The sequence below is a fragment of the Carlito syrichta genome, unplaced genomic scaffold, assembly GCF_000164805.1.
Source record: "Carlito syrichta isolate Samal-C Ts95f unplaced genomic scaffold, Tarsius_syrichta-2.0.1 Scaffold148882, whole genome shotgun sequence".
NCBI lineage: Eukaryota > Metazoa > Chordata > Mammalia > Primates > Tarsiidae > Carlito > Carlito syrichta.
In genome coordinates this window covers 48,126-56,998 of record NW_007092978.1, presented here as the reverse complement: position 1 = coordinate 56,998, position 8,873 = coordinate 48,126, and the positions used below count along the sequence as shown (strand labels likewise).

General features: G+C 39.7%; 1 protein-coding gene across 1 annotated transcript in view; it reads left to right on the top strand.

Moving 5' to 3' along the window:
* Window positions 1-8,873, top strand: part of M1AP (meiosis 1 associated protein) — a 20,054-nt gene that overhangs the window by 4,520 nt on the left and 6,661 nt on the right. The window lies entirely within an intron of this gene.

Here is an 8,873-nt window from a genome sequence, read left to right as displayed (position 1 = left end):
TCCACTCACCTCAGCCTCCCAAAGGCGCGGGATTACAGGCTGATCCACCGAGCCCGGCTTTTTTTTTGAAGATTCTTTCAATGTGTCTGCCCAGTTCATGATGGATGATTTACACGAACAACCTGCCCACACCACACTGAGTGTTCAGCAGTTTTTGACCCAAAACAGCATGAAGCCCATGCCCCCACCCTCCCTATTCACCAAATCTTGCTTTGAGTGGTTTTTTTGTTTCCCTGGATGAAAAAGTCCTCAAAGGGAAACGTTTTGCCTACATGAAAAAAGTAAACAGAAAAGAGCAGAAGCACTAAAAAAGCATCAAAATTGATAAGTTCAAAAACTATTTTGAGCAATGGAAAAAGTGTCTCGATCGGTATATTGCCTCAGAGTACTTTGATGGGGACTGAAGTTTAAACATGTAAGAATAAATTCACAATTTTTTATAAATAACTTTCATTTTGGGGGGCTACCCCCTTGTATTTTAAGACCTACTTCATTCCTAACGCTGTGATGGGCATTATGGCTAATGCCAGATATTGTGTTAAGCCCCCAGCTATATATTCAAGTAGTGACATAATAGACATTACCTATGACCTCAAGAAAACTACTCTGTAATAGAAGAGACAGAAATATATACATTCTTCATTGTGAGAAGCTTATTAAAGGAAAAGAAAAGGCTGCTATAAGAGAACCTCTCTGTGGCAATGGAATTTAAACTGAGACCCACAAGATAAGTGGAAATTAGCCTGGTGAAGGGTAGAGGAAGAGTATTCCAGTGCAAGGAAAGACATGTGCAAAGACTCCAAGACTGGAAAGACCTGAGAGAAAAATCAAGGACAGAAAAGTCATGGTGACTGAAACCGTGGTGGTGAGTACTTGTGCTCGGGAGGGTGAGGCAGAAGGATTACCTGAGCCCAGTGGGTTGAGGCTGCAGTGAGCCGTATTGTGCCACTGTACTCTAGCCTGAGTGACAAAATGAGACCCTGACTCAAAAAATAAGAAAAAGAAGAAGAAGAAATAAAGTAAAAATTGTTTTAAATAAATAAAAGAATCATAACTTGGTGAAGCGTTTGACTGTAAGGAGTGAGAAAGAGGAAGTATCAAATAACTGCTTGGTTTCTCAAACAACTAGATGGATGTCATTCTCTAAAATGGAAAAAATAAAAAAGCACACACATGAAACTAATGTAACAGAAAGCAAAATAAAACCACTGTAAATAGAATCCAAGGACAGATATAGAATAAAGGTTTGGCCTAGAAGGATGTGGGTGATCAGGACAGCACAGCAATGCATCTCTTTCACTATCACAAGCAGACTTCTTTTTTTCCTGTTTCAAACCCCACATTCCTTTTAGGTCCACCCACTGAGTTCCTGTTTCCTATCTGAAGAACACCCATCTCTTGTCTTTGCAGAGCAGAAACAACAGACCCATCATGACTGTTAGTGCCCAACAGTTCAGTTTACTGTTCACTCCACCCAGTTCCTTAGAATCAGAGATGATACATCACTCAGGAGGAATTTCTCCCAAGTGGCTTCAGGACATTCTTTTAGTACTTGATATTTTAATCATACATTGGCATTTATAATACACTGCTTGAAAGAGTGTAAATTTTCTGGAAAATAATAACTCTTCAATACTTTTGCTGGGAATGTAGTCCAAGAAAAATCAGGAAAAGGAGCAAAGATAGATGTACCAGCATCTCAGTGTTATTTACAATGGTAAAATGGAAACAACCTAAGTGTGCTAAATAGAAGAATGATTAAATATAAATCGGTGAAAGATTATAGGAACTATAATTCAGCGAAACAGTGAAATATTATGTTGCCATTAAAAACAAGGGTAGAAAGAGTACTCCCTTCCATCCTAACTTGCATATGCAAGATCATAGTCTTCCTGCCACTGAACTTAGGGTTTGAAAATTTGTATTTACTTATTTATTTATTCAACAAATACTTACTACTATGTGCCAGCCATTGTTCTAGGAATGAAGAGGCCTCTTCTTTATCACTCCTCTCTCATGGAAAAATACAAGTATGTGGTCAACTCATCACTAATAGATACTCATTTTTAAGAGCACTTACTAAGTGGTAGTCACTTAACCAGTGTTTTGCATATTTTACCTCACTTAATCCTCACAATACTCTGTCAAGTGGGGATTATTGTTCTTGTTTTTGCAGATGGGAAAGACTAGAGCCTAAAAGACTTACTAATGGTTACACAGCTACCAGGTAACCAAGTCAGAATTTGAACCTAGTTCTGTTGACTACAAAGTCCATGATTTTAACTTCTTTGCTAAATTCCCTACTCTAGATATAGCCAGATGAATACAGATTATAACGCTGAGACTAAGTTTCCCTTTACTTACACCCTATGCTTCTGTACTTCACCAGACGAACTCACTTAAAGTGGCTGGGTACCCATAACAGGTCCTTACTGTTCTTTCTACTGTGTTTGGTCCACCTCATCCAGATAAAGACCACTCTCCTCTTCTGGAAAGGAAAAAGGCAGAATAGTGTTTAAATAGCTTTTTTTTTTTTAAGTTGCAGTCTCACTCTGTCACCCAGACTGGAGTGCAGTGACCGCTCCCGGCCACCGCAGCCTCGACCTGCTGGGCTCCGGTGATCCTTCTGCCTCAGCCTTGCAAGTAGCTGGAATTACAGGCATGTGCTACCACGCCCGGCTGATTTTTTTGATTTATCGTAGAGATGAGGTCTCGCTGCCCAGGCGGGTCTCGAACCTGCGGGCTCAGGCAATCCCCTTACCTCAGCCTCCCAAAGGCACGGGATTACAGGCTGAGCCACCGAGCCTGGCTTAAATAGCTTTTCCCTGTTGCTTTTCACATGACATCTTCTCCAAGCAGCAAAAACCCTCATTCATTCAACAGCAAATATGAGTATGACAAGACTTTAGAGTTTTAACCATTCTAACCCTATTTTTACAAGTGTGCTATACTTCTTTAACTCCATTCTTTGTTTTTTATTTTTATATCTTTTTCATATGTTCTTTTAAATTCTGATTTCAAGTCAGCTCCCTGTGTAACTTTCTTGCCCTGTTTCTCATTGTGATGTTTACCCTCCAGCCAACTTCTTATTTGAACTTCTGTCTTTCTGTTAACAGTGGCACCATCACTGTCTAATCCCCCAGGCTTGAAACCTCAGTCACTTTCCACCATCTTACCCTTTACACCTACTTCATCACTAAATTGCATCAATTTTCCTCTTATAACATTAATTATAACTGTCCTTTCCTTCCTGTTTCCAGTGCTTGCTCTCACCAAGACTTCTTCAATAAACTCCTCACCAGTTTCCCTATCTCCAGTCTCTCCCTCTTCTAATTTGCCCCGCACATTGGCATCAGATTAATCTCCATGAAGCATTCCCCCATCGCGTTTTTCTGTGTGCCAGTACCCAATCACCTACTAAGCCCTGCCAGTTCTGTCCCGACAGTACCTATTGCATTTGTCTTATCTCCATATCTCCATTCTCATCATCACATCCTAGTTCAAGCCCCTTTTGTCTCTTTCCGTTAATATTGCAATAATCTCCTAACTTGTCTCAGTGCCTTTAGTGTTTTCTCTTCCCAATCCATTTACATACTGCCAACAAATTAATCTTTTTGAAATTCAGCTCTGATTCTGCTATTCCTCAACTTGAAAATATTTTGTGGCTTACTGTTGTTTGTCCATAAAGTTCATATTCCTTAGCCTAGTATTCAAGGCCCAACCTTGTCTTCCATTATTCCCCTTCATGTACCATATACTCCAACCAAATTAATATACAAAATATAAATTTCCCTACCTTTGAGCCTTTGTTCATGTTATCCATCCTCTCATCATCCATGTGTTCAAATCCTGTCTTATCCTGAAAGACTAAGCTCAAAAGGTACTTCATCAATGAGACCTCTCCAGTTTTTTCTGCTTATCATTAGACTTTTGTGTGCTCTATTTCTTTTTAGAGAAAAATATATTTAAAGTAGGTTTTAAAATAGATGATTCTATGATTTTGGTTAAAGTCTAAAATATAAACATGACAACCCAAACACCAGAATGACATAGTTGCCTTTTCCCGGTATTTCTACCACTTTACCAATCAATTCCTCAGATTTAGTCAAATGTAGGTTCAGAGTAGAAAATCTCACTTTGTTACCTCTCTTTTTGGAAGAAACAAGGAAAGACAGTTTTCTAATATGCTGTGGTAAAATGCCTAGACTATGGAATCAGGTGGCCCTAGGTTCCTGATAGCTTCCTTATTTTCCAACTGTGTGAACTTAGGCAACATGCTTAACTCCTCTAAGTACTATTGTACATCTACTTATAACCCTAGTAAGTTAATGGTCCCCATGTGCCAAAGTCTCTGCACAAATGGCATGTAAAGAAGCACTATCCGAGGCCCAAAAGTAATTTTTTAATTAATTTGTGCTTTCAGAGAACATTAAAGAGAACCTAGTGACTCTTACTAGATAATGACTTTTCTCAAATTTTCTTCTTCTACTCGTCAATTATCTCTAATGTTAAACTGTTCCTAGAGCCTCCCCCCATCTCTTTATCCTCAGTCCTTGTTCCTCTCTCAGTCCTCTTCCTCCCTCTCTCAACCATATATTATAAACTAACGTATCCTCTTTGACATAGTCCTTCTCCCTCTAGGTCCTGTCTCTTTCTACCTATTTAAAATACCCAAAAATAAAGCTAATAAGACTTCTTCTTCCATGAGAAGTAGAGTGGAAGAGAAGGAAAGAAGGGAGAAGATGAATGACAGACACACATTAGGAACTCTTGTCCCTGTCACATGTGAAATAGAGGCAATGTAATATACTTCATGTTATTTTTTAAATGACTAAATAATATTGCTCCCCTACCACTACCACTACCACCATGCCATCCAACCCAGAATCAAAATATGCCCTTGGACTAAAAGCAATTACAATAAGTCCCTCTCTGGATCCTTCCCTCTCCAGATACTTAGCTACCTCTAGGTCTCATTGTCTCAGCAACTCCTCTCTGCCTTTAGACAAATGATTTATGTATGTTATTCAGTTTTTCTAGGCAGGAGAAAACGGAGGACCTACATGCCACTGGCTACTCTGACCCACCCAGATACAGTAGATGCTTATTACATGTTCATTTATTCCTCTTTTGCTATCTGGCTAGACATATAGTACATCTAAATTACCCTCAGTCAGTTGGCTGGTTCCACCATGTTTTCATTTCCAGGCTTCTGGATTTCCTTACAAATACAGGTATAGCTCAGTTTATTCAACACTGTCTCTTCACCCACACCTTTTTTTGAAACATGGTAGTAGAATCCATACTATCATAATTACATTGTAGTGACTACTGCCAACCCACCAGGCTTCATCAACTATAAATGCTATATAATGAAGCCAGGGGCAGTGACTCATGCCTATAATCCCAGCATTTTGGGAGACTGAGGAAGGAGGATTGCTTAAGCCCAGTGGTTTGAGACCAGCCTGGGTAATAAACTGAGACTCATCTCTACCAAAAAATCAGCTGGGCATGGTGGTGTGTGCCTATAGTCCTAGCTACTCGGGATGCTGAGGCAGGAGGATCCCTTGAGCCCAGGAAGTCAAGGCTACAGTGAACCATGCTCATGCCACTGTACTCCAATCTGGGGGAAAGAGTGAGACCCCTCTATTCAACAACAACAACAACAACAACAAAAAGTTGTGTAACTTCAAATTACATTTTACACATACTTTAAGCCTTAGTCAACTGCAGCCTTAAGTGTTATTTTATTCCCTAATGTTTTACTTGAAAATTGTGTCTTTCCGGCTTCCTCTTAGATTATTTTATTTTATTGGGGTATTATACTTTTCTTCAGAAAATGGTCACTTCATCAGATAGACAAGGCTTTTCCTGGTCTTTTCTGAAAAATATGTTATTCCTTATTCCATAAATGTTACTCTTAGATAAATCCAGACTACAAGAGACCTATGTGTTTTAGCAGTATTCTTTGGAGCTTTTATATAGAGAGAGCTATACCTGAGAATTGTTCAAATAATTTTAATTTAGAAAGTTAAATAAACATTAATAATTAAATGTATTTTTTATTTTAAAAATTCAACACTTGGCCAGGTGCAATGGCTCATGCCTGTAATCCCAGAACTTTGGGAGGCCAAAGCAAAAGGATTGCTTGAGCCTAGGAGTTAGAGACCAGCCTAGGCAACATAGCAAGACCTCGTTTCTATAAAAAATAAAAAATTTAGCCATGCTTGGTGGCACACACCTGTAGTTCCAGCTACTTGGGAGACTGAGGTGGGAAGATCACCTAAACTCAGAAGGTTGAGGCAGTGGTGAGCTGTGAGCATGCCACTGCATCCAGTCTGAGTAACAGAGTAATACCCCTGACTCAAAGAAAAAATTCAATACTTTATGATGCTTACCATGTACCAGACATAGTTCTAAACATTTCACAACTATTAATTTATTTCCCTAACCCTCCTATGAAGTAAAAATTATTATCCCTATTTTGATGAGGAAACTAAGGCCCAGAGAATAAATGGTGGAGCTGGATTGAAACCAAAAAGGCTGACTTCAGGGCCCAAACTCTAAAGCTCTCTACAGTCACATGAAATTCACTATCATATTAATTGCAGGAATTCTATAAAACATACTAACTACTCAAAAAGAGCCATAAGACAGCTTCACCCACACTTTATATCAGGAAAAGCTGTGGGGCTCCCTTCTAGCAAAAGTCGGTAGTTTGTATTTCTGTGAACTTATCAAATCCTGATTCTGCTCCTATTTTTCTTTTATTCAATTCCCTTAATAAAATATATTATTTTTCTATGCTGTCACGTTTTTCTAAACTTGCATAACTGTCTTGTGGAATGTGGTAGGGAATAAATACATGAATAAATAAAATTAATTTTTCTAAGTCTTTATGGGATGATTCTGCCCAGCGCCAGGAAAATCTCATTTTGATTACCAAATCCTGCTTTATAGTCCCAGTTATGTAGCTAGTGACTCACTTTCCACATCCTCATTTTTCTTACAAAGTCATGTCTGTGTGCACTAGAAAAAGAAATGAAAATACCACCTAGATCTTTCAGTTTCCTACTTAAAATGTCAGAGTCTCTGGAGACACATTCCAGAGCTCTACAGGCCATGTCTGCCCTAATTGACCACAGGATTCGAGCCAGGATGTGTTCAGCAGGAGTCTAAGTATACGGGCAACGAGCTGGTTGGGCTACAACGGGGTGGGGAAACAGAAAGTCCTTGGTTATACAGGCGGAGAGTCAAGACCAAGAATCTGAGCTGAGAGTGGGGTGATGGCAGGTCAGGAGCCATTTTAGAAAATGAACAGAATGATGTTAGACCATAGCGTCTGCAGAGGAAATAGGTGCTAGGACAGCAGGCTAGCAGGGGTTCAGTGGGCTTCTTGTGACCCAGCCTTGTCTGTTTATCTTGCTTTATCTTTATCCTCCACTCCAGCCACACTTATAAATTACTAAATGCTTCCTAAGTATGCTGAACTGTTTCACACCTCCACACCTTTTTTACATACCGCTTTTTTCCCCTTGCCTCCAACCACCTGACAAATATCTACTCATTTTTTTCCAGAGTCTGCTTAAATAACTTCACTATGACATCTTTCATGCCTCCACCAGGGCCTGCCTCCATTCATTTTTTTTGCCCTTTCTCACCCATGTACCTGTTGCCACATCTATCTAGACCTTCATAGCACTGATAAGCAGTATGGATATGCACCATAGCTCTTTGATGTGAGAAATGTCACATTACAGCCAGGTAAAGTGGCTCACGCCTATAATCCTAGCACTTTTGGAGGCCAAGGCGAGATAATTACTTGAGCATAGGAATTCAAGACCAGACTAAGCAGGATAGCGAGACCTCATCTCTACAAAAAAATCAGAAAATTAGCCAGGCATGGTGACATGTGCCTGTAGTCCTAGCTACTTGGGAGGCTGAGGCGGAAGCATTGCTTGAGCCCAGAAGGTTGAGGCTGCAGTTAGCTGTGATCATGCCACTGTACTTCAGCTGGGTGACAGAGTGAGACCTTGCCTATGCCAGAAAGAAGGAAAAACAGAAAGAGAGAGAGAGAAAATGTCACATTACTATATTTTAAAATCAAATTTAGGAAATATTAGCTCCCAAGTCATAGAATGTTGACACACTCAATATCTTTGTGGGTGTCTCTCCCCCAGGCTCATATTCAGAATCCTAGGCCACACCCAGATTTCCAAGGTCCTAATATTTGTGGGTACCTCTCTCCCTAAGGACATATTGAGAATCCTAGTCACATCCAGAATCCCATAGGCCTAACACAGTCCAGAAAATGTGGAAAATGGCCTCAGTCTTCAACACACCTCCAGGACAATGTTGAATAGAAGTGGCAAGAACAGACATCCTTGTCTTGTTCCCGATCTTAGAGGCAAAGCATATAGTCTTTCACCATTACATATGAGGTTAGCTGTGGGTTCTATTATAGAGGCTTACATCAAGTTGAGGAAGTTCCATTTTATTTCTAGTCTGTTGGGTGTTTTTATTATGAAAGGGTGTTTGTTTTTGTCAAATGTTTTTCTACATCTATTGAGATGAGTATGTAGTTTTTGTTCTTTATTCTGTATATTATATAGATTGATTTGGGGTTATTAAACCAACCTTGCATTCCCAGGATAAATCTACTTGGTTGTGCTGTATAATTTGTTTTATACGCAGCTGAATTTGGTTTACTAACATATTGTTAGGATTTTTGTATCTATATTCATAAAGGATATTGATCTGTAGTTTTCTTTCCTTTTTTTTTTGAGTTGGAGTCTCACTCTGGCACCCAGACTGGAGTGCAGTGGCCGCTCCTGGCCACTGCAGCCTTGACTGCTGGGCTCTGGCAATCCTTC